The sequence below is a fragment of the Pristiophorus japonicus genome, chromosome 1 (assembly GCF_044704955.1).
Source record: "Pristiophorus japonicus isolate sPriJap1 chromosome 1, sPriJap1.hap1, whole genome shotgun sequence".
Lineage (NCBI taxonomy): Eukaryota > Metazoa > Chordata > Chondrichthyes > Pristiophoridae > Pristiophorus > Pristiophorus japonicus.
In genome coordinates this window covers 39,289,087-39,315,156 of record NC_091977.1, presented here as the reverse complement: position 1 = coordinate 39,315,156, position 26,070 = coordinate 39,289,087, and the positions used below count along the sequence as shown (strand labels likewise).

General features: G+C 45.2%; 1 long non-coding RNA gene across 2 annotated transcripts in view; it reads left to right on the top strand.

Moving 5' to 3' along the window:
* Positions 1-26,070, top strand: part of LOC139278525 (uncharacterized) — a 128,636-nt gene that overhangs the window by 97,863 nt on the left and 4,703 nt on the right. The window contains exon 2 of one of the 2 annotated variants that reach the window (XR_011596298.1): positions 9,654-9,756. This is a non-coding gene — a long non-coding RNA (uncharacterized lncRNA). Of the gene's footprint in view, positions 1-9,457; positions 9,757-26,070 lie in introns of those variants that run through there. The other variant, XR_011596293.1, reaches the window with a different exon arrangement.

Genomic DNA, 26,070 nt, shown 5'->3' with positions numbered 1-26,070 from the left:
TTCTTATACCACCCGATCCCATACCGTCCATTTGGCTCCACCGCTTGAGACGAATTTCTAGCCATCTTTCTTTTTGCCCTACAACAATGTACTGCTCCCGGTGAGTAAGAAACAAAAACTTTCTAGTCTTTGAATACTGAGTGGACATCCAGTGGGGTATTTGCGTTGGATGGGAGGGGAATGGTGACCTCACATCATATCTTGCCAGTCGTCCTGGTTGGTGGTTGTGATCAAAACGATGGTTTATCAGAATTGTTTTTACAAGAAGAAACAGAAGTGGAAAGGCATGGTATTTTAAAAGACTGAATTCCAGAGTAAGGTTACTGTGGGAGTGGGAGGAGGACACACGGCTGAAGGAGGTTGCAGAGTCAGAGTGAAATGGATAGTTATTTCAGAAGACAAATACGATTGGAACAGAGATGATAGTTATCAGACAACCCTTATGAATGTGAGTGAACTTCAAAAATAGGACAATTTAAACACTTTGGCAATAATGACACTCAAAAGCTGCATGACAGGTTTTGATGTACGTTCTCTATATTAATGGTGATAATGGATGAAAAAGCAAAGTCTTCATATGACATTCCTCAGTCTGCTGTTTTTGTGGCTTTAAGTAAGTTAATGCTGGCATTAAATTGGTGTTAGAGGAATGAAAGAAAAAGACTTGCGTTTATATAGTGTCTTTCACGACCACAGGACGTCACAAAGCACCTTACAGCCAATGAAGTACTGTGTGAAGTGTCATCACTTTTGTAATTTAGGAAACTCACGGATAAGCTCCCAAAAACAGCACTGTAACGGTGATTGAGGTATGAATATTGGCCAGGACACCAGGGATAACTCACCTGCTCTTCTTCGAAATGGTGCCACGAGATCTTATGCATCCACTCGAGAGAGCAGACTGGGCCTCGATTTAACCTCTCAGCCGAAAGACGTCACCTCTGATAGTACCACACTGGAGTGTCTCTGTAGATTTTTGTGCTCAAGTCTCTGGAGTGGGACTTGAACCCACAAACTTCTGATTCAGAGGCAAGAGTGCTACCCACTGAGCCACGGTTAACACCCTGTCACATGAACGCATTATGGGGCTGAAATTACCCCTTCCGATAAAGCCTCTGACCGCACTGTTTTCCAACCGCGGCATGCATGCATTGACCTCTTACCGTCTGGTGGGGCCCCCCTCGTGAAATTTCCCTACCAAAATTGCCCCGCTGGAGCAGTGCTGCCACCACCCTGTGTCCTCGACGACTTTTGCTGTCGGTCTGAAATGGTGGCGCTGTCACTCTTAAAAGGGAGGTGGCGCTGCCGTCGACAATATGTTTTTTTTTCGGACGACTGCCAGGTCGGGGCCAACAATTATGGCCGCTGGTTCGGCCAGGCCGCCAACAGATACATATTCACCTATGGGTCACCGCTGTGAGCAAACTTGCGCGGTACTGGTTTTTCCGGCAGTGCACACCGGTGGTCCGCTCCCCAGCGGTATTTCGAAACCGCCGGCAGAACTCTGATGAAATTCCCGCCGGGTGGTTTTTCACTGAAAACGAAGAAGACCACCGAAAAACCCGGCAGAAATGCTCACCAAAATCCAGCCCGATGTGTTTTCCCATTGATATCACCAATAGTAATTTCCAAGTTGAAACGTTTGCGAACTAATTTTTGTAAATCAGCCACTGCCTCAGTAGGCAACCTGTCAGTCGACAGATCAAGTAACAGAAAAACACTTCTTTACAAACCAATACTGTCATTATCAAAATCAAAACAGAAGATTCAAACCTACAAAGCAATAAGGATAGAAAGGGGCACTAGGATTAGTTTTCATTGCTCTAGGTGAAAAGCTGGCACCTTTTCAATGATGGCCATCTTCTGAGCCATAAATGTCTATCAGCACCATACAACAACATGGTTCACTGAGTTCTGACAAAAGGTCATCGACCCGAAACGTCAATTCTGTTTCTCTCTCCACAGATGCTGTCTGAGCTGCTGAGTATTTCCAGCATTTTCTCTCTTTTAATATAGGTGCAGCATCCAGAATCCCGAACCATCGGGACCGAGGCTGTTCCGGACTCTGCGTTTTTCCGGACTTTGGATTGTCTTTCTGATGACACGAATTCGGAAAGACACGAGCCCAGGTTCGGGTATTTCCGGATTTAGGAACATCATACAGGGGGGGGTCGCTGCCGAGGAGCTGTTCGGGCTACCAGTCCCATTGAGGTGGAGCTGTTCGGGTGGGTTCTGCCTCCGTGGAGCTGTTCTGGCGGGGCCCCACCATCGTGGAGCTGTTTGGGTGGGCCCAACCATGGAGGAGCTGTTCGTGCAGGCCCCGCTGTGGAGGAGCTGTTCTGGGTGGGCCCTGCTATGGAGGAGTTGTTCGGCTGCCAAGGAAGGGTTTAGGCTGACGGGTCCCATCGCAGAGGAGGTGTTCGGATGGGCCAGTGAGGAGGCCCCGAGATAAGGGCAGCAATGGCAAGCAGGGCGAGGCGAGCGGTGGCGGGGTATGGGCAGCGGCGGCAAGGCAAGGCCCAAGGTCGGGCAGCGGCAGGACCCCCGAGGTTAGCAGGGTCAGTGGGTCCAGATTCCGGAATATTTTACGGATTCCGGACGACCCTGCCACCCATCGGTCCAGAGTCCGGATTTCGGAACATTCCGGATCCCGGATGCTGCACCTGTACACTGTGCACTTCATCAGTTATTTGAAGACCCCCCCCTCTATACATCACTAATCTGCAGCATTCCCATTTCTCGAAATATAATCAGAAATATCTATCTCATATAGATATTAGAACAGCTGCATTCAGAAATTATTGCACAACACTCCCTGCTCCAGCAGAATCCAATCTTTCCCAGTGAACAGAAATTTTACATAATACCATATTAAACTCGAGCAACCTACAAGGATGCGATGAAGAAAAAGGTTGCAAATCATGTTATAGCCAACTGGGTTGATAATGCTTCCATTTGATTGCTGAAAAATCTAAGAGCCGGAATCAGAAATGAAGACATCTGCAATACAGTTAGCGCGACTGCTCTTCTTCAAAGGATAACTAACACGGTGCAGTCAAGAACAAAGGCAGAATCATTCAAGTAGTCACTTGTGCTCCATGCACCAGTGCCACAGGAAGAAAGAAACGATCTGGAGGAAAAGCAGGGTTACTTCCCCACAGTAAGGAATCCAACAGCAAAGGAGTTACACCATGACAGAATGGCATCAAGCCAGACAATGTAGAGGAAGAGGTCACAGAGTCATTAAAAACATTTCTCAAATTGGGTAAAACCCATCAGGAATAAAATCTGTGACAACAGAAAGAAAAGAAAACGGTTCGGAAGTTTAATGGGCAGCTCACATGCTGGTTCAGACAAAACACATGTATTGTCACAGCATGTCACTGCTGTGATGCATTATATTTAGTTTCCATGTTATGAAGTGCTGTGTTCCACTGTGAACATTAATGCTCGCAGGCAATAGTTTGCTGTTAAAATTCCAAAAGTGTGCTTCCCAAGCATCATCACATTTGTAGAATACATATCGTTGTATTCACCGTAGCACCAGGTCACAGCGGTCGTAACAACGCTGCCAATTTCTTTTCCCCAAAGCGAAGACTGGAAAATATAAAGATATTATTTTATAACTTCTACAATACAATATGGGGCTCGATTTTCCCCAAAGCCGTTTATTGGTGTACTTGAAGAGTTACGCAAAAAAAAATCCTCCGACTTTCCCAGTTTGAATTGTTCATTTTGGCGCCGCCTAGCCTGTCCTTTAGCTTTGGAGGTGGAGCCGAAGATCTGTGCAAAAAAAATCGGGTTGCCAGGGTAACGAGGGACACACTGCAGGCTGAGGCTGGAAAGTGAAACATACAACACATTCTGGCCAGCTCACAGCAACCTGTACAAGTACCTTGCACGTTGCAGCAGAATTCCAGCATTAAATTAATAAAGTGTTTATGCCAAAATTCCCCCCCCCCCGTCCCGATGGCGGTTGCCGCTGCTAGCCCTGGCCGAAGGGACTCCCTCCTCCTGGTGCATGCTGCCGCTCCTAAACCTGGCCGAAAGGCCTCCCCGTCCCCATCCCCTTTCCTCCCCCCTCTCTCCCTCGCTGCTGCTGCTGTCCGTCCGGGCCATGGAACTGCATCTGCTGAGCTGATTCTCATACCTGCGCCGATTTTGTTAACTGCCCAGAAAGTTTTTCCAGAGTGGTCACATACGCCGTTCTGAGAAAAATTGGAGTAAATTGGAACTGGCCAAACTTGCTTAACTGGACAGAATTGGCGCGGGTGGCAGGTTACGCCCCCAATGAGGTAAAAAAAAATCGTAGCCTAAAAAAAATCCGAGTTAGGTTAATTGCGCTCGCGCAGAAACTTTGGGGGAACTTGGAGATTTTAATTTACTCCCAAAAAACGGTGCAGGCCAACAAAATGGCGCAGATAATTGGGTAAAATTGAGCCCATGGAGAGGGAGAGTAAAACCTCAGCTGGTCACTCTCATTCGCAAAACCACGAATGCAGTCAAAAATGTCCTGTGTAATTACACACTAGAGAGCATGGAAATCGAAATTGCAGAGCGTCCCGTTTGGGGCAATAACTTTTGCATGAGTGCAAAAGTATCGCCAGGCGCTACCCAATTCCAGCGGACGCGAACTTCTGGTTTATTGCTCCAGGAGGGAAGTGGAGCACTAAATCAAGTGCTACCACTTCCCTTGGAGGGAAGCAAGAGGGGTGGTAGTGGCACAATGCCTCGTGCTGCGGTGCCTGAATCACAGGGCCCTTCCCTCCCTTAAGGGAAGGGCCAATGCTGAGGGCGTTGCAAGGTAAGGATTCGAGTGGTCGGCGACAGCAACTGTGATCCACGAAGATCAGCCCCAAGTACTCTAACATAGCGCAGGGCTAATCAATTGCGATATTGGAAAAATTCAAAAAGCAGCACAGAGTGGGGAAAATGTTTTTTTTGGTCTACCTGATCACCAATGCCTTTTTAATTACTGCTCCCCAAGCGGTCGGCCGAACTCACAATGCCTCCTGCAGCTGCCGTTGTTGATGCCCGGCGATGCCGCAGGGGACGGAAACGAATTTAGGATCGGGGCGGTAATGAGACCCTGCACACCTGATGACGTCATGATCTCCAAGGCGCAGGAGATCGAGGCGTTAAAGTTTACCACCAGCGCCAACCTGCGGGCATGGGTACTATCACCGTGCCCGGTCGGAAAGCCGTTGGCACCACATTATCACCTGCCACCCCCTCCCCCCCAAATGAGGCACGAGCGGGAGGCGCAAAGGAGTCCAATTTCTCCCCCGACATGACTGTCCAACAATCTCCTTCCTTTCACTACAAAATGTGATAAATATCACACTGTCAGACCATCAAATAGGGAATTCAGAAGGAAATACCTTATCCAGAGAGTGGTGAGAAGGGGGAACTTGATATCACAGGGAGTGGTTGAATGGAAAGGTATAGATGCATTTAAAGGGAGACTAGCTAAGCAGATGAGAGAGAAAGGAATAGAAGGTTATGCTGATAGAGTTAGATGAGGAAAGACAGGAGGAGGTTCGAGTGGAGCATAAATCTCGGCATGGACTGGTTGGGCTGAATGGCCTGTTTCTGTGCTGTATGTCCTATGTAATATTCAGGTTTAAAACTAATAGCCAACTTTACTTACAGGGAACTAGAGACTGCAAGACTGCGACCCGGTTATATTTCTGCTCTTTCTTTGAAGCTTAAGCAGGCACATTTAAAGGAGGATGAGAGTGAGTGCATTAGGATGAGAGTGAGTGTGAGAGGTGACTCGTGAGACCAGGAAGTGATAATGTAGATATAGAGGCATGGGTGGAGGTGCAAGGTAATGAGAGGGCTGGACAAGATGGATGCAGAGAGTATATTTCCACTCATGGAGGAAACTAAAACTAGGGGGCATAGTCTCAGAATAAGGGGCCCCCCATTTAAAACTGAGATGAGGAGGAATTTCTTCTCTCAGAGTTGTAAATCTGTGAAATTCACTGCCCCAGAGAGCTGTGGAGGCTGGGTCATTGAATATATTTAAGGCAGAGATGGACAGATTTTTGAGCAATAAGGGAATAAAGGGTTATGGGGAGCGGGCAGGGAAGTGAAACTCAGTCCATGATCAGATCAGCCATGATCTTATTAAATGGCAGAGCAGGCTCGATGGGTCAAATAGCCTACCCCTGCTCCTATTTCTTGTGATCTTGTGAGATACAGATTTGTCTGAAATGGTAAGGCAATGAAGATTGCTATGACTTACTGAAATGTCCCCGATCAATCAGCATGAAAGTAATGAATTTGTGCCGTCTACAAAACTCAAGCAAATGACCTTCTCCAGACATCAAGTGATCGCCGAGCATAACAATTTCAGAATACAAGCATCGAGTGAAACCAGAAAGGCCACAAAATCAGAAGCAAAATGCTGCAGATGCTGAAAATCTGAAAGTGCTGGAAATACTCAGCGGGTCAGGCAGCATCTGTGCAGAGAGAAACAGAGACGACGTTTCAGGCTGATGGCCTTTCAGCAGAATTGGAAGATTTTCGAGACGAAAACTATTGACCTGAAACGTAAACGCTGTTTCTCTCTCCAGAGATGCTGCCTAACCTGCTGAGTATTTCAATCATTTTCTGTTTTTATATCACTAACTCAGAAGATTGGCTTTAGATTACCTTTCAAAGATACAGCTAATCCCAAATCAATCTTTGATTCAAATTACTCTGTCTATCTAAAGTCATATAAAAGTATAATATTGTATGACAATACTTCATACTTCACATCGTTCTAGAAATCCACTTACAATACAAGAGGTTGCTGTGTTTTGGTACTCTTCCACAATTTCTCATTTATTTTCAAATGTCAAAAATTATTAAAAATAAATGACCCATTACAATATTTTCAAAGGAGTGCAACATCAAAACCTTTTGTTTGATGCACATTTTTTTTTCTTTTTGCAAGACATGCATCTAATGGTCCATTTGAGGAACTCATCACAACTACAAGGAGGACGATTGGAATATAAGAGCCTTCAGCGAGATAATGTCCTTTTTCACAGTCCCACAATATTTACAACCTTCTGTCTCCAAAATACTGCCATCTATAGAGGCAATCTTTTAAATCTCCAGATTGCTTTCCTTATTTTCTGTAATCACACTAGATGGGGGGATTAAATTCCTCTTCCTGCCCATTTTAGTAAAGAAAACCAGTTCGAGTATTGTACAAACAAGAAATGTATACTCAAGGATGCTTTTTTAAAAACTAAAATTATCAACATGAAGAAATTCAAATTCCATGTATCCAATTCTGTTTAACATATGATTGCCATTACATGGGGATGGAGTATAAAAGCAGAGAAGTCCTGCTACAAGTACAGGGTATTGGTGAGGCCACACCTAGAATACTGCGTCCAGTTTTGGTCTCCGTATTTAAGAAAGGATATACTTGCATTGGAGGCTGTTCAGAGAAGGTTCACGAGGTTGATTCCAGAGATGAGGGGGGTGACTTATGAAGATAGGTTGAGTAGGTTGGGCCTATACACATTAGAGTTCCGAAGAATGAGAGATGATCTTATCGAAACAAATAAGATAATGAGGGGGCTCGACAAGGTGGACGCAGAGAGGATATTTCCACTCACAGGGGAAACTAAAACTAGGGGACAGCATCTCAGAATAAGGAGCCGCAACTTAAAACTGAGATGAGGGGGAATTTCTTCTCTCAGAGGGTTGTAAATCTGTGGAATTCTCTGCCCCAGAGAGCTATAAAGGCTGGGTCATTGAATAAATTTAAGGTGGAGATGGGCAGATTTTTGAGCAATAAGGGAATAAAGGGTTATGGAGAGCTTGCAGGGAAGTGAAACTCAGTCCATGATCAGATCAGCCATGATCTTATTAAATGGTGGAGCAGGCTCGAGGGGCCAGGTGGCCTACTCCTGCTCCTATTTCTTATGTTCTTATATTCATCAAATACAATGCATTTTCATTGAATAAATTGATAATTTTATGGGTCCCCAATTAATTAAGATAGCTTTCAAACTAAAGAATGATAAAGTTTACTCAACTATCAAGCCCTCGCTCAGAAATAAATTAAAATCAGTATTCTATAGCTCTCCGCCAAATATTTTCGGGTAGCAGTTGTTTTGAGTGCGTTGTTGTATGCAAAATGGGTGTCGCGCTCTGACTGTGCACCAGATCACGTGACTGCAAAGAGGAAGATATCCATGGCCCACATGAACCTTCTTAGTGCAATGGGTCGAGATTCAGCAGTCAGCAGGCATGTCCTCAACAGGCAGAGCTCCTCGAGGTCGGCCTTTTATTGCCCTCCGTGGAAGTTCAGCAGCCTCTCACCTGTGGAACTCTCTACCATAGAAGGCTGTGGAGGCCAAGTCACTGATTATATTTAACAAGGAGATAGATAAATTTCTAGAAACAAAAGGCATCAAAGGATATGGGGGGAAAAGTGGGAATATGGTGTTGAGATAGAGGATCAGCCATGATCATATTGAATAGTGGTGCAGGCTCAACTGGCCAAATGGCCGACTACTGCTCCTATTTTCTATGTTTCTATGTTTCATCTCCCAAGCTGTAGCGACTGTGGAACCACCTCATAGCCATATCAGAATAGGTAAACGAGCACACAAGACAGACTTTGCATGAGGGTGATTGTAGATATGAAGCCCTTGTAACCATTTGTTTGATGGGAGCAAAACTGTTTTGTTTTGGTACATCTGTTGGTCTTCATAATATTAAGTGATATGACAGGAACACACTGTTTGAGGGCATTGATATAGTAGGTGTCAGGCCTCAGTCAAATAGTAGAGTGTAGGTGCTCTGGGCAGGGGAGAGTTTGCTCAGGAGAAGCTCCTCATTCATTTGCTGCCTTACAACTCCGCTCACTGTACTACTGCACCAGGCCCTTCTTTTACAACATCCTGCTCCTCTTCTCCTTCTTGCTCTTCCTGCTCCACGTATTCCTCCTTAAGCAGCTCCAAGGTAACTTCCCTTCTGGATGGCCAGATTGTCGCTTCTGCAGCAAGCAGCTGTCCAGACAGCAGAACCATTGTTTCAAGACGGCAATGGATTGTTCAATCAGAACCTTTGTTGCTGCACGGATCTCGTTATAGTGGCGTTCAGTGCGTGCACGCCCAGGTTCATGATAGGAGTCGTGAGCCAGTTCGTGAGGGGCTAACCCTCATCTCCCCAGCTACCCAATGGCCTGGGTGGAACAGACGGGGTCTTGAGGACTGGCACAGTAAGAAACCCGTTACTACTCTTGTCAGGAAATCGGGCATCGAACTGCTTGAGATGCTGCCTGTGGTTACAAACAAGTTGAACATTTAGTGAATGGGAGCCCTTTCTGTTGAGAGATGGTGGCTGATGGGGAATAAAAATCCCTCATTAAGGCTGAGGAATCAAATTTATGAGCCGTTTCAAATTTGAACCATCTGAATTTTAAATGGTTGAAAACTGAAAAACTAATTGACCTATATTCTCATCTTAACGAATAACCATTATCCCTCTAGCCCTAGCAGCCTTTTACTGGTAGCAACAATGTTAATTCAATCCATTCTATCCATTGCAGAGTCCGACAACCATTATCCTTCTGTGAATGTCACAAATCTTCAGTTAATTTCCACTCAGGATAAATTCATCCTCTCTTTTATTATTAGGTCCTTCCTGATAAATTGTCTAACACCACCGTTGGGATTGGAGTCAAATCAAATTTGATTGTGTGAGGAAACACAGGATACAAGCAACATCATTTATAAAAAGGTTGGTTCATTCTTGTATTCGGAAGTCAAGCAATTTTAGATTTCCTGGGTGATATTTGGCAAGTCACTTTTTTTCCCCAAAACATGCTTTGAATCTTTTTTCTCCAAACGGTCTCACTTTTAAACTAAGAAGCAATAAACTGTATTCTTTAGTAACTTTGAAAAACCTGTGATCTCATAGCAGCCCAAGCACTAATCTGAACAAATTAAGGAGATTGAAAGTACTTATCGTGTTATTGAGGAGCCGATCTCCCCCCGTGCAGTCTGACAGACCGACAGTGTCGGCAGGAAGCAGAGTCCATATCAAGGTGTGGGGAGGGGCGGAGGGGGGTGGGGAGACTGGAAGAGAGGGTGCGAGGGAAGGGGGATGGTACCCAGTGCGATAGCAGTGCAGGTTATTTTTCACACAGCCCACAGGAGCAGTCCTGCTCCTCCCAGTCCCACAATTATAAATAGGAACCCGCTTTCAGGGCTCCTCTTCGGGTGGACCACAAGTTGAAACCGCAAGTGTGCACGGTGCATGCAGAGTCCTAAAATGGAAAATCGGGGGCCTGTGTACGTCACAAGATATGTTTATGTATTGAATGGATCCACCCTCTCACTCAGGTAGACGTTTCCGGCACCCAGCGGTAGACCCTTCAAAAAGGGAGCCATCCCCGTTCAGTCCCCAATATGTGTAATCATAGGAGGTGTACTTTTCTATTTCTTCTTTTCTTTGTGGCACTTACTTCAGTGCAATTTGACAACTCTTGCTCTGATCTCAATTTGATACTGTCGGAAGCTGCAGTCCAAATGCTCACACGTTCTTCCGTGATTGATTAAGCGGACTGCGGGTGATCAATTCTAATAATACTGTCAAGTCAGTGGCAAAAAGATAGGAGTCGAAGAGGAAAAAAAAAACCTGTGGTCTTCATTAGCAAAAAGTAAACTTATAAAGCGGTTAAGATTGAGAAGTAGATTTTGAATTACACGGAGCCCACAGTTTGGTTGTTTGAAATAAAATTCAGCATTGCTCATTATTACATTGTCTCCAATGAATTTACTCAACTAAAATAACTTAAGCAACCCAAGAAACTATTAGTTCTTTGTTTCCTTTGAGTATATAGTGTGTGCTGTAAAGATTTTTTAATCTTCTACACCTACCAGAAGGCACAGAACAATTAGGTCAAATACTACGTTAAACCGCTGAATTAAATAAACCTATTAGCTGGTTTTTTTTTCCATTTCCAACTTGTGAAGGAGGTTTGGAGATACTTTATTATTCTGCTAGAATCTATCCCAGGCTTTTTAATTAGATACGAAAAAGCTCCATTTCCTAATTAAATTATCTATATGTACAAAAGCTTCTTGTCACCTTGTTCCCTTTTTTTAATTAAAACTGAAAGCAAGTGAATATATACAGGACCAGGGAAAAGATTTGTTTTGAGCCTTGCCTTTGAAAACTCAATTTAGGTTTTTAGATTGACAATTCGGTTATGCGAGTTCTTCAATGCATTTCCACTCTTGTTTTAATTAACCCTTACACAAAGTGCACTGGACATGTATTTACAATACTCCTCATTTCCCAAGTGGCCAGTGTTGCACAATTTCGATTATGTTCTGCCAATGGCCTGAACAAACCAGAATGTTTCAGATGTATCGTTTGCACAGAATTGGTTCCATGCAATTATACTGCTGTGTGCACTTAAAATGTTGTGGCATTGATAGTAAGTGGTCAATGTGTTTCGACATCCAGAGCGAGACTGATCGGGGAGGGTGCTTTGAAAACAGTTGACCTAGTTCTAAGTAGGGCAGATTATCTCTGTTCAAATACATAAATAGCACAACATCACTATAGTGCTCTTCAGATAAAGATAGGCAAATAGTATGCTGGCCTTTATTGCAAAGGGGTGGGAGTACAAGCGTAAGGAAGTGTTGCTATAATTCTATAGGGCTTTTGTGAGAACACACCTGGAATACTGTGTATGTAATAGAGCTTCCCCCTAGTGGACTACTGATGTAATGCACATGATGGCAGTTTCTTTTCAGAGACTGCGTAGTCATGCCCCAGATGGGCAGAGAGGCGTTTGTTGTGTGTTTGTTGGTGATATCATATCACAATATTAGAATATATCACATATTAGAATATATCACAGTGTACAGTTTTGGAAGGTTAAAGAAGGGACTGGTGGCCTTATTTGGGGTGCAACGAAGATTCACTGTAATGATTCCAGGGATGAGGAGGTTGTCCTATGAGGAGAGATTGAGCCAATACTCTCGAGGGTTTAGAAGAGTGAGAGGTGATCTCATTGAAACATGTAAGATTCTCAGAGAGCTTGACAGGTTAGTTGCTGAGAGGCAGTTTCCCTGGTTAAAAAGTCTAGAACGAGGGGGCATAGTCTCAGGATAAGGGGTCGGCCATTTAAGATGGAGATGAGGAGAAGCAAGTGCTCTACTCAGAGCTCCTCCACGGCAAACAAGCCAAAGGTGGGCAGCGGAAACACTACAAGGACACCCTCAAAGCCTCCCTGATAAAGTGCAACATCCCCACTGACACCTGGGAGTTCCTGGCCCAAGACCGCCCGAAGTGGAAGAAGTGCATCTGCGAGGGCGCTGAGCGCTGAGCGTCACACCGCCGAGAGCATGCAGAAATCAAGCGCAGACAGCGGAAAGAGCGTGGGGCGACCCAGTCCCACCCACCCCTTCCCTCAACGACTATTTGTCCCACCCACCCCTTCCCTCAACGACGATTGTGACAAAGTCTGTGGCTCTCGTATTGGACTGTTCAGCCACCAAAAGAACTCACTACAGGAGTGGAAGCAAGTCTTCCTCGATTCCGAGGGACTGCCTATGATGATGATAGTGTGTTTGTTGGTGATGTCATATCACGATATTAGAATATATCACATATTAGAATATATCACAGTGTACAGTTTTTGAAGGTTAACCAAGCGTATATTTGCCTTAGATGGGGTGCAAATAAGATTCACTATATTGATTCCAGGGATGAGGGGGTTGTCCTATGAGGAGAGATTGAGCCTATTCTCTCGAGGGTTTAGAAGAGTAAGAGGTGATCTCATTGAAACATGTAAGATTCTCAGAGAGCTTGACAGGTTAGTTGCTGAGAGGTGGTTTCCCTGGTTAGAAAGTCGAGAACGAGGGGGCATAGTCTCAGGATAAGGGGTCGGCCATCTAAGATGGAGATGAGGAGAAGTTTCTTCGGTCAAAGGGTTATGAATATTTGGAATTCTCTACCCCGAAGGGCTGCTGGTGCTCAATCATTGAGTATATTCAAGGCGGAGATCGCTAGATCTTAGGACACTAAGGGATGCAAATGATATGGGGATCGGGAGGGAAAGTGGAATTGAGGTCGAAGATCAGCCATGATTTTACTGAATGGTGGAGCAGGCTCGAGCAGCCATATGGTCTACTCCTGCTCCTAGTTCTTATGTAAAGAACGATTAGCTTTACAGGGTGGAGGAGAACAATTACACATCAAGCGGGGTGGAGAAAGGGTAAGAGATGTGTTTGGAGCAGGCAAAGATATGGTTAAAGAGAAGGGTCTTTAGAAGGCAATTGAAAGGAGTGTGGCATCATGGCAAAGAACTGAATCAAAGTGTTGTGTATCTGTAAAGCATGCACTCCCATGTTCCGCCACCAGGGAGTGCATCAACTGAAGTCCCAAGGGATCCCAGCATCCCTTGGGAGCACTGTATATAAGCCGGCCCCGAAGGCCTGTTCCTCACTCTGAAGTGTATTAATAAAAACTGAGGTCACTGTTACTTTAACCTCTCTGTGTGCAGTCTCATCTGTGTTAGGAACACAATAACTGGCGACGAGTATATGAATCCAACGCAAAGATGCAACAAACTGTGGGCATCCTGAAGAAGTTCTCGGAGGGTGAGGACTGGGAAGCCTATGTCGAACGACTAGACCAGTACTTTGTAGCCAACGAGCTGGACGGAGAAGGAAGCGCTGCAAAAAGGAGAGCGGTCCTCCTCACGGTCTGAGGGGCACCGACCTACAGCCTCATGAAGAATCTTCTGGCTCCGGTGAAACCCACAGATAAGTCATATGAAGAGCTGTGTACACTGGTTCGGGAGCATCTTAACCTGAGGGAGAGCGTGCTGATGGCGAGGTATCGGTTCTACACGTGCCAGCGAACTGAAGGTCAGGAAGTGGTGAGCTACGTCGCTGAGCTAAGGCGACTTGCAGGACAATGTGAGTTTGATGGCTACCTGGAGCAAATGCTCAGAGACTTTTTTGTACTGGGCATTGGCCACGAGACCATCCGACGAAAACTTTCGACTGTAAGGCCATTGCGATAGCACAGGCGTTTATGTCCACCAGTGATAACACCAAACAAATCTCTCAGCACACAAGTGCTCGCAATGTTCAGAAATTAACTGGAACTGAGTTTTCAACTGCCAGCATGCCTCAGGTGACCCAGATGACTCAGAGTCTGCAACAAAGGATGAATACAAGGCAATTCACACCTTGTTGGCGTTGTGCAGGCTTCCATTCAGCCTATTCATGCCGCTTCAAAGGGTGTTTTTGCAAGAGCTGTGGAACAATGGGGCATCTCAAACGAGCTTGCAGATGAGCTGCACGCTCTGCAAAACCTGCTAACCACCACGTGGCAGAGGAAGATCGGTCCATGGTGGATCAAAGCAATTTCGAGCCTCAGAGAGAGGGGGCAGATGCTGAAGTACGCGGGGTGCACACATTTTCGACGAAATGTCCACCTATAATGCTAAATGTAAAATTGAATGGCATACCCGTAGCCATGGAACTGGACACTGGCGCTAGCCAATCCATCATGAATAAAAAGATGTTTGAGAGACTGTGGTGCAACAAGGCACTCAGACCAGCCCTGAGCCCCATCCACACAAAACTGAGAACGTACACCAAAGGTCCTGGGCAGCACCATGGTCAAGGTCACCTACGAGGGCACGGTGCATGAACTGCCACTCTGGATTGTCCCGGGCGATGGCCCCACACTGCTTGGAAGGAGCTGGCTGGGCAAAATCCGCTGGAACTGGGATGACATCCGAGTGCTATCACATGTCGATGAGGCCTCATGTACCCAGGTTCTTAACAAATTTCCTTCCCTTTTTGAGCCAGGCATTGGAAACTTTTCGGGGCGAAGGTGCGGATCCACTTGGTCCCAGAGGCATGACCCATTCACCACAAGGCGCAAGCGGTACCTCACATGATGAGGGAGAGAGTGGAAATCGAGCTGGACAGGCTGAAACGCGAGGGCATCATCTCCCCAGTGGAATTCAGGGAGTGGGCCAGCCCGATTGTTCCAGTACTCAAAAGTGATGGCACGGTCAGGATTTGCGGCGATTATAAAGTAACTATTAATCGTCTCTGGCTACAGGACCAATACCCGCTACCTAAGGCAGACGGCCTATTTGCGACGCTGGCAGGAGGCAAGATGTTCACTAAGCTCGACCTGACTTCGGCCTACATGATGCAGGAGCTGGAGGAGTCTTCGAAGGGCCTCACCTGCATCAACACGCACAAAGGAACTGTTCATCTACAACAGATGCTCGTTTGGAATTCGGTCGGCTGCAGCGATCTTCCAGAGAAACATGAAGAGCCTACTCAAGTTGGTACCACGCACGGTGGTTTTTCAGAACGACATATTGATCACGGGTCAGGACACCGTCGAGCACCTACAAAACCTGGAGGAGGTCCTCCAGCGACTGGATCGCGTAGGGCTGCGGCTGAAGTGGTCGAAATGCATCTTCATGGCAACAGAAGTGGAGTTTTTGGGGAGAAAGATCGCAGCAGACGGCATTCGGCCCACAGACGCCAAGACGGAGGCTATCAGGAACGCGCCCAGGCCACAGAACGTCACGGAGCTGCGGTCATTCCTGGGACTCCTCAACTATTTTGGTAACTTCCTACCGGGGTTAAGCACCCTCTTAGAGCCCCTACATGTGTTATTGTGTAAAGGTGAGAACTGGGTATGGGGAAAAAAACAAATAATTGCTTTTGAGAAAGCCAGAAACATTTTATGCTCCAAAAAGCTGCTTGTATTTTATAACCCGTGTAAAAGACTTGTGCTAACATGTGATGCGTCGTCGTATGGAGTCGGGTGTGTATTACAACAAGCTAACGTTGCGGGAAATTTGCAACCTGTCACCTATGCCTCCAGGAGCTTGTCTAAGGCCGAGATGATTGAAAAAGAGGCATTAGCGTGTGTGTTCGGGGTGAAGAAAATGCATCAGTACATGTGTGGCCTCAACTTTGAGCTGGAAACCGATCACAAGCCCCTCATATCCCTGTTCGCTGAAAACAAGGGGATAAATACTAATGCCTCAGCCTGCATTCAAAGATGGGCACTCGCGCTATCAGCGTATAACTATACCATCCGCCACAGGCCAGGCACCGAGAACTGTGCGGATGCTCTGTCGGCTACCATTGCCCACCACGGAGGTGGAAATAGCGCAGCCTGCAAACTTGTTGATGGTGGCGCAGCCCGCAGACTTGTTGATGGTCATGGAAGCATTTGAAAATGATAAATCACCTGTCACGGCCCGCCAGATTAGGACTTGGACCAGCCAAGATCGTCTGCTGTCCCTGGTAAAAAAAACTGTGTACTGCATGGGAGCTGGGCCAGCATCCCCGTTGAAATGCAAGAGCTAATCAAGCCGTTCCAGCGGCAAAAGGACGAGCTGTCCTTTCAGGCAGACTGCCTGTTGTGGGGTAACTGCGAAGTGCTACCGAAAAAGGGCAGGGAGACGTTCATCTCGGATCTCCACAGCACACACCCAGGAATAGTAATGATGAAAGCGAAAGCCAGATCCCACGTGTGGTGGCCCGGTATCGACTCTGACTTGGAGTCCTGTGTACGGCAATGCAGCGTGTGTGCTCAGTTGAGCAACGCACCCAGAGAGGCACCACTAATTTTGTGGTCCTTGCCCTCCAGACTATGCGGGCCCGTTTCTCGGTAAAATGTTCCTGGTGGTGGTGGATGCTTTTTCAAAATGGATTGAATGTGAAATAATGTCGGGAAGCACCGCCGCTGATACCATTGAAAGCCTGAGGACCATGTTTGCCACCCATGGCCTGCCTGACATACTGGTCAGTGACAACGGGCCATGTTTCACCAGTGCCGAATTTAAAGAATTCATGACCCACAATGGGATCAAACATGTCACCTTGGCTCCGTTTAAACCAGCCTCCAATGGGCAGTACAAACAATCAAACAGAGCCTTAAACGAGTCACAGAAGTCTCACTCCAAACCCGCCTGTCCCGAGTACTGCTCAGCTACCGCACGAGACCCCACTCACTCACAGGGGTGCCTCTGGTTGAACTACTCATGAAAAGGACACTTAAAACCAGAATCTCGCTGGTTCACCCCAACCTGCATGATCAGGGAGAGAGCAGGCGGCAGCAACAAAATGTAAATGATGATCACGCCACTGTGTCACGGGAAATTGCTCTGAATGACCCTTTGTATTGGCAAACAATGGACATGGTCCCAAGTGGATTCCTGGCATTGTGATAGCTAAAGAAGGGAGTAGGCTGTTTGTAGTCAAACTAGACAATGGACAAAGTTGCAGAAAGCACCTGGACCAAATGAGGCTGCGGTTCACAGACTGCCCTGAACAACCCACAGCAGACACCACCTTTTTCGAGCCCACAACACACACCCAATGGATCAACGACACCACCCCAGACCAGGAAGTTGAACCCATCATGCCCAACAGCCCAGCAAGGCCAGGCTCACCCAGCAGCCCTGCAGGACCAACAACACGCCAGCCCAGCGAGGGCACAGCCAACACACCAGAACAGACATTTGTACCGAGGCGGTCCACTAGGGAAAGTAAGGCTCCCAACCGCCTCACCTTGTAAATAGTTTTCACTTTGACTTTGCGGGGGCAAGTGATGTTGTGTATCTGTAAAGCATGCACTCCCATGTTCCGCCACCAGGGAGTGCATCCCTGAAGTCCCAAGGGATCCCAGCATCCCTTGGGAGCACTGTATATAAGCCGGCCCCTAAGGCCTGTTCCTCACTCTGGAGTGTCTTAGTAAAGACTGAGGTCACTGTTACTTTAACCTCCCTGTGTGCAATCTCATCTGTTTAGGAACACAATACATAGAATCATAGAAATTTACAGCACGGAAGGTAGCCATTTCTGCCCATCGTGTCCGCGCTGGCCAACCAAAAGCTATCCAGCCTAAGCCCACTTTCCAGCTCTTGGTCCGTAGCCCTGTAGGTTACAGAACTTAAAGTGCACATCAGAGTTTCTGTCTCTACCACCCTTTCAGGCAGTGAGCTCCAGACCCCCAACACCCTCTGGGTAGAGAAATTTCCACTCATATCTCCTCTATACCTCCCCCCAATTATTTGGGAGCAGTTTACAGTTTTTGGAAGGATAAGGATATTTGCCTGAGGGAGCAAAAGGAAAGGGAAATAAGATAAAAGTCAGTATTGAACCAATGGGGCGTCAGTGAAGGAAGGAGATTGTAAAGATAGGGGCAGTTAATAGTATGCAGGATTTGAATGTGAGGGTAAGGATCTTAACAGTCAATTCACTGCAATGTGGGGAGCCACTCGAGCTTCTCAAGGATGGATGTGATGAGGAAGTGGCCCTTAGGTGTGGATGAGACTGTGAGCTGCGTCATTCCAGACTGACTTGCAGTAGGCAGAGGTAACCACAGAGGATTGTAACGAGAACATTGAAAAATTCATTCTCAAGGTGACGAAGGAGTAGACAAAGCTGTTGGCAGCAGAGGCATGGTGGAGATGAGCAATGTTTGGGATTTGCAAGAAACGTTTTTTTTTGTCCAAGTGTATTACGCATTTTGCATCAATGCAAACCACTTTTGATTTCCTACCACTGCAAAAATATATGGCTCAAGCAGGAATTTATTTATTTTAAAAATATACAGTGTATCCAATACTATCAGACGTTTGGTCTCATTTTCAAAACTTTGTAATTATGCATTTCCGGGTTATCTGCAGATGCACCCAATTTAAATTCACAAGAAGCATTTTCAGACTTGAAAACGCATCAGTTCCAAACTGTGCTGCAAGAAATCTTTGCAAAGCCGTTGTCCCTCTACACCATGGCATGACTTTTAAACATAATGAAGTTGCACCAATCTTTGGTTTTCAAAGTCTTAAAGTTGTTCGAAGTATAAATGAAATATGGAACTGCAGGTATGTGATAGTCCCAGATCACAATGTTCTCCCATCTGTGGTGAAATATTTCCCTGTGATGCTATGGTAATATAATTTACATTGTCCCTGTCATTTTTAAGCAGGTCTGCTCACTTGTCCCACAGTCTCCTCGGACTGGCGTCTGTTATAGGCAGTGGCAGCCTGATTGGCAGTGTGCAGTGTTAGAATTCCTGTCCCGACTGATGATTTCCTCGCTCAGAGACAATGCTGGGGATATGGAGCCTCTTGCAGAGGGGTAGAGATTTCATTTTCGGACTTTGACGAATTGTTCCAAGCACTGCAACTGTGTATTTTATGTGCTAGATACACAGAACAAATCTTGTTTTGTTTAACTCATCCAACAGCTAATTATTTTTATTGGGAAACATTTTGTGCTGTTGGTAATCAGTTTCATTGCCTTATACTGGTTACATTATTGGTGACCTTTAGTCACCTTGTTTTGCTTAATATCACATATAGACATTGAATCTTAGCATCTTTTTAATTACATTTTCATTTCTCGGATATTTTGACTGTAGATTTGCATTCTATTTTTCCTTTCAGCTTTCCAAAATGGCGACGGGCCCAATTAGCATATATTAGCATCTGTTATGCATGTTTAGCAGCCGTTTGCATCTGTTTCATGATTCATTTCCACAGTTTTGTGTGTTATAATTTTCATGAATCCATCACATATCAGCTGAAAATACCAGACATGAAGAGAAATTAACAATTTCCCCATCACATATCAAGATGTGAGGATTTGCACTGAAAAAACCCACAAAGGTTCAAAATCAGGCCCTTTGTTCCTCTTTGCATAAAATATTGTGCTGATAAACTTTCACAGCGAGTTCATTAAAATATCTTAATGAAGTGCATTAAAGTCAATGGAGATTGAGCATTAATGATAATTACCCATTATGGATTTCCGCAATTTAATTTAAATCAGGTTAGTGTTAAGTTACACTAGTCAAGAGAGGAGTGTCGAGATGTATTCCGTGAATTGTGCAGAGCAGAGATCCTTCACACCATGATAATCACAGACTTGCTGCAGCATCTTAATGGTTGTTACGTTTGATGTGAATTCAGTGTTATACTCTCCATCAGACTAACCGAGGTGGCAAACACTCTGTGTTTGTCTGGAAGAAATGAACCATACTCGAACGGCTTAAAAAAAGGTGAAAGATATCAAGCAGCCTGTAATGACTCAAGAGTCTGGTTACTGGAAACTCACTCAGATGCAACTGATCCATCTTTATTGCAGCCCAAGAGTGCCAGGGTGACAAAGACACCCAGCTTATATACAGGTGACCAAGCACACATGCCACATGCGTACAGCCCGATGACCTCCGGCCGCGGCGCCCTCTGGTGTCTGGTGACCCCCCAGCATTAATACATAACACAGCCATTATTAATTCAGTGTGTCTCGGGTTCCATAAATAACAGATACTTTGTGGAGTTGTGCAGAATGTAGTTTTTATTTCCATGAGTGAGCTATGGTCAACTGTATCAAGCCATCTGGGCAATAGGACAGGCTGCAGTTTTGCTTTTTGTACTGTATGGTACATCTTAAAATTAAAAGACAAATTCTTTCACTCAGCAGTCTTTGTACTTAAGGAATTGCCAGACGAAAAAGGCCCATTTAGTTTGTCTTCTGCCATCCTGGTCGTTGCATAATCCAATGATAATGGAGTTGCTGTCTAATGATGCAATCAATCTCTATCACTTAATTTATAAAGACCCAAACATAACGCAAAGAAAACCCGAGTGATGAAGAGTTCTGGGACCTCAGGACATCCCAAAGCGCTTTACAACAAATTCAGTACTTTTGAAGTGTAGTCACTGTTGTAATGTAGGAAACACGACGCACAGCAGGGTCCCATAAACAGCAATGTGATAATGACCTGTTAATCAGTTTTAGTGATGTTGATTGAGGGATAAATATGGTTTAGGACACATAAGAAATAGGAGCAGGAGTAGGCATACGGTCCCTCGAGCCTGCTCCGCCATTTAATACGATCATAGCTGATCCGATCATGGACTCAGGTCCACTTCCCTGCCCGCTCCCCATAATCCCTTATTCCCTTATTGGTTAAGAAACTGTCTATCTCTGTCTTAAATTTATTCAATGAGGCAGCGAATTCCACAGATTTACAACCTTCTGAGAGAAAAAATTCCTTCTCATCTCAGTTTTAAATGGGCAGCCCCTTGTTCTAAGATTATGCCCTCGAATTCTAGTCTCCCCTATCAGTGGAAACATCTTCTCTGCATCACCTTCTCAAGCCCCTTCATAATCTTATGCGTTTCGATAAGATCACCGCTCATTCTTCTGAATTCCAATGAGTAGAGGCCCAACTTGCTCAACCTTTCCTCATAAGTCAACCCCCTCATCCCTGGAATCAACCTAGTGAACCTTCTCTGAACTGCCTCCAAAGCACGTATATCCTTTCTAAAATATGGAAACCAAAACTGCACACAGTATTCCATGTGTGGCCTCACCAATACCCTGTATAACTGTAGCAAGGCTTCCTTGCTTTTATATGCCAACCCTTTGCTATAAAGGCCAAGATTCCATTGGCCTTCCTGATCACTTGCGTATAACTTCATAGAATCACAGAAATTTACAGCACTGAAGGAGGCCATTTGGCCCATCATATCCGTGCTGGCTGACAAACAGCTATCCAGCCTAATCCCTCCTTCCAACTCTTGATCCGCAGCCTTGCAGGTTACAGTATTTCAAGTGCATATTCAAGTACTTTTTAAATGCTATGAGGCTTTCTGCCTCTCCCACCTTTAAACTTCTCTGCTCTTCTTCAAAATAGTGTCATGGGATCTTTTACATCCACCTGAGAGGGTAGATGGTATAATGTCTCACCCGAAAAACAGCTCAGAACTCCCGCTCTGTACTGCATTGGACCAAGCCGAGATTTGGTCTCTGCTCAAGTCTCTGGAGTGGGACTTGAACCCACAACCTTCTGACTCATAAGCAAGAGTGCTACCATTGAGCCATGGCTGGCACTTACCACTTGTCATCTCTCAAATTACTCATATATTGCATCCCAAAGTGTTATTTTCTGAAAGAAATCGAATTTGCATTTGACTGAATCAATACTAACTTGCTTCCAATGTTTCGATCAGGACTCTGTTCCATAGATTGACCACTTGCTCACTGAAATATTGCATCGACAGATTAATTTTAAATTTCAAGTGCAGACCTTGTCCTTTGGTTCTACCATTGAACATTTAGTGAAATACATTTTCTTGCAAAATATATTCCTATGCATTTCACGAAATGACAATTTTTTTTCTTTAAGGGCCAAGATATTGTTTGAGCTGTACATTAACATTTGTTGTTTAAACTGATAAAAAACACTTTCTCAGATTTATTGACAGGATAAATAATATTCATAGAAACATAGACATAGAAACATAGAAAATAGGTGCAGGAGTAGGCCATTCGGCCCTTCTAGCCTGCACCGCCATTCAATGAGTTCATGGCTGAACATGCAACTTCAATACCCCATTCATGCTTTCTCGCCATACCCCTTGATCCCCCGAGTAGTAAGGACTTCATCTAACTCCCTTTTGAATATATTTAGTGAATTGGCCTCAACAACTTTCTGTGGCAGAGAATTCCACAGGTTCACCACTCTCTGGGTGAAGAAGTTTCTCCTCATCTCGGTCCTAAATGGCTTATCCCTTATCCTTAGACTGTGACCCCTGGTTCTGGACTTCCCCAACATTGGGAACATTCTTCCTGCAACTAACCTGTCTAAACTCGTCAGCATTTTAAACGTTTCTATGAGGTCCCCTCTCATTCTTCTGAACTCCAGTGAATACAAGCCCAGTTGATCCAGTCTTTCTTGATAGGTCAGTCCCACCATCCCGGGAATCAGTCTGGTGAACCTTCGCTGCACTCCCTCAATAGCAAGAATGTCCTTCCTCAGGTTAGGAGACCAAAACTGTACACAATACTCCAGGTGTGGCCTCACTAAGGCCCTGTACAACTGTAGCAACACCTCCCTGCCCCTGTACTCAAATCCTCTCGATATGAAGGCCAACATGCCATTTGCTTTCTTAACCGCCTGCTGCACCTGCATGCCAACCTTCAATGACTGATGTACCATGACACCCAGGTCTCGTTGCACCTCCCCTTTTCCTAATCTGTCACAATTCAGATAATAGTCTGTCTCTCTGTTTTTACCACCAAAGTGGATAACCTCACATTTATCCACATTATACTTCATCTGCCATGCATTTGCCCACTCACCTAACCTATCCAAGTCACTCTGCAGCCTCATAGCATCCTCCTCGCAGCTCACACTGCCACCCAATTTAGTGTCATCCGAAAATTTGGATATACTACATTTAATCCCCTCGTCTAAATCATTAATGTACAGTGTAAACAGCTGGGGCCCCAGCACAGAACCTTGCGGTACCCCATGAGTCACTGCCTGCCATTCTGCAAAGTACCTATTTACTCCTACTCTTTGCTTCCTGTCTGACAACCAGTTCTCAATCCACATCAGCACACTACCCCCAATCCCATGTGCTTTAACTTTGCACATTAATCTCTTGTGTGGGACCTTGTCGAAAGCCTTCTGAAAGTCCAAATATACCACATCAACTGGTTCTCCCTTGTCCACTCTACTGGAAACATCCTCAAAAAATTCCAAAAGATTTGTCAAGCATGATTTCCCTTTCACAAATCCATGCTGACTTGGACCTATCATGTCACCTCTTTCCAAATGCGCTGCTATGACATCCTTAATAATTGATTCCATCATTTTACCCACTACTGAGGTCAGGCTGACCGGTCTATAATTCCCTGTTTTCTCTCTCCCTCCTTTTTTAAAAAGTGGGGTTACATTGGCTACCCTCCACTCCATAGGAACTGATCCAGAGTCAATGGAATGTTGGAAAATGACTGTCAATGCATCCGCTATTTCCAAGGCCACCTCCTTAAGTACTCTGGGATGCAGTCCATAGGCCCTGGGGATTTATCGGCCTTCAATCCCATCAATTTCCCCAACACAATTTCCCGACTTATAAAGATTTCCCTCAGTTCCTCCTCCTTACTCGACCCTCTGACCCCTTTTATATCCGGAAGGTTGTTTGTGTCCTCCTTAGTGAATACCGAACCAAAGTACTTGTTCAATTGGTCTGCCATTTCTTTGTTCCCCGTTATGACTTCCCCTGATTCTGACTGCAGGGGACCTACGTCTTTACCAACCTTTCTCTCTTTACATATCTATAGAAACTTTTGCAATCCGTCTTAATGTTCCCTGCAAGCTTCTTCTCGTACTCCATTTTCCCTGCCCTAATCAAACCCTTTGTCCTCCTCTGCTGAGTTCTAAATTTCTCCCAGTCGCCGGGTTCGCTGCTATTTCTGGCCAATTTGTATGCCATTTCCTTGGCTTTAATACTATCCCTGATTTCCCTTGATAGCCACGGTTGAGCCACCTTCCCTTTTTATTTTTACACCAGACAGGAATGTACAATTGTTGTAGTTCATCTATGCGGTCTCTAAATGTCTGCCCATCCACAGTCAACCCCTTAAGTATCATTCACCAATCTATCCTAGCCAATTCACGCCTCATACCTTCAAAGTTACCCTTCTTTAGGTTCTGGACCATGGTCTCTGAATTAACTGTTTCATTCTCCATCCTAATGCAGAATTCCACCATATTATGGTCACTCTTCCCCAAGGGGCCTCGCACAATGAGATTGCTAATTAATCCTCTCTCATTACACAACACCCAGTCTAAGATGGCCTCCCCCCTAGTTGGTTCCTCGACATATTGGTCTCGAAAACCATCCCGTATGCACTCTAGGAAATCCTCCTCCACCGTATTGCTTCCAGTTTGGTTAACCCAATCTATGTGCATATTAAAGTCACCCATTATAACTGCTGTACCTTTATTGCATGCACCCCTAATTTCCTGTTTGATGCCCTCCCCAACATCACTACTATTGTTTAGAGGTCTGTACACAACTCCCACTAACGTTTTTTGCCCTTTGGTGTTCTGCAGCTCTACCCATATAGATTCCACATCATCCAAGCTAATGTCTTTCCTAACTATTGCATTAATCTCTTCTTTAACCAGCAATGCTACCCCACCTCCTTTTCCTTTTATTCTATCCTTCCTGAATGTTGAATACCCATGGATGTTGAGTTCCCAGCCCTGATCATCCTGGAGCCATGTCTCCGTAATCCCAATCACATCATATTTGCTAACATCTATTTGCACAGTTAATTCATCCACCTTATTACGGATACTTCTTGCATTAAGACACAAAGCCTTCAGGCTTGTTTTTTTAACACCCTTTGTCCTTTTAGAATTTTGCTGTACAGTGGCCCTTTTTGTTCTTTTTTTCTTGTTCTTGGGTTTCTCTGTCCTCCACTTTTCCTCATCTCCTTTCTGTCTTTTGCTTTTGTCTCCTTTTGTTTCCCTCTGTCTCCCTGCATTGGTTCCCACCCCCCCTGCCATTCAAAGGCAAAAGACACAGCAAGGTGCTGACAACAAAACAACAACTTGCTTTCCTAGAACACCTGTAATGTAGTAAAATATCCCAAGGTGCTTCGCTGGAGTGTTATCAAAAAGAAATTTGACACCGAGCTTTAGAAGGAGATATTAGAATAGGTGACCAAAGCGTGTCAATGAGGTAGGTTTTAAGGCGCACCTTAGAGGAGAGAGACGAAGAGGATCAGAGTGTTTAAGGGAGGAATTCCAGAGTTTAGGGTCCAGACAGCTGAAGGCATGGCCACCAATGCTGGAGCGATGAAAATCGGGCTTGCGCAAGAAGCTAGAATTCGAAGAGCGCAGAGATCGCAGAGAGTTGCAGGGCTGGAAGAAGTTGCAGAGATGGGGAGGGCCGAGGCCATGACGGGATTTGAAAACAAGGATGAGAATTTTAAAATTGAGGTGTTGCCGGACTGGGAGCCAATGCACATCAGCGAGCACAGGAGTGATCGGTGAATGGGGCTTGGTGCGATTTAGGATATGAGCAGTTGAGTTTTGCATCAGCTCAACTTTACAGAGGAAATAATTAAAAAAACAATGAAGCTAGAATCAGTCCACAAGGGGGTAATATATCCTTTAAAGAACACTGTTTTTACAGATTCTGATAAACAACAGAACATTAATTGGCAT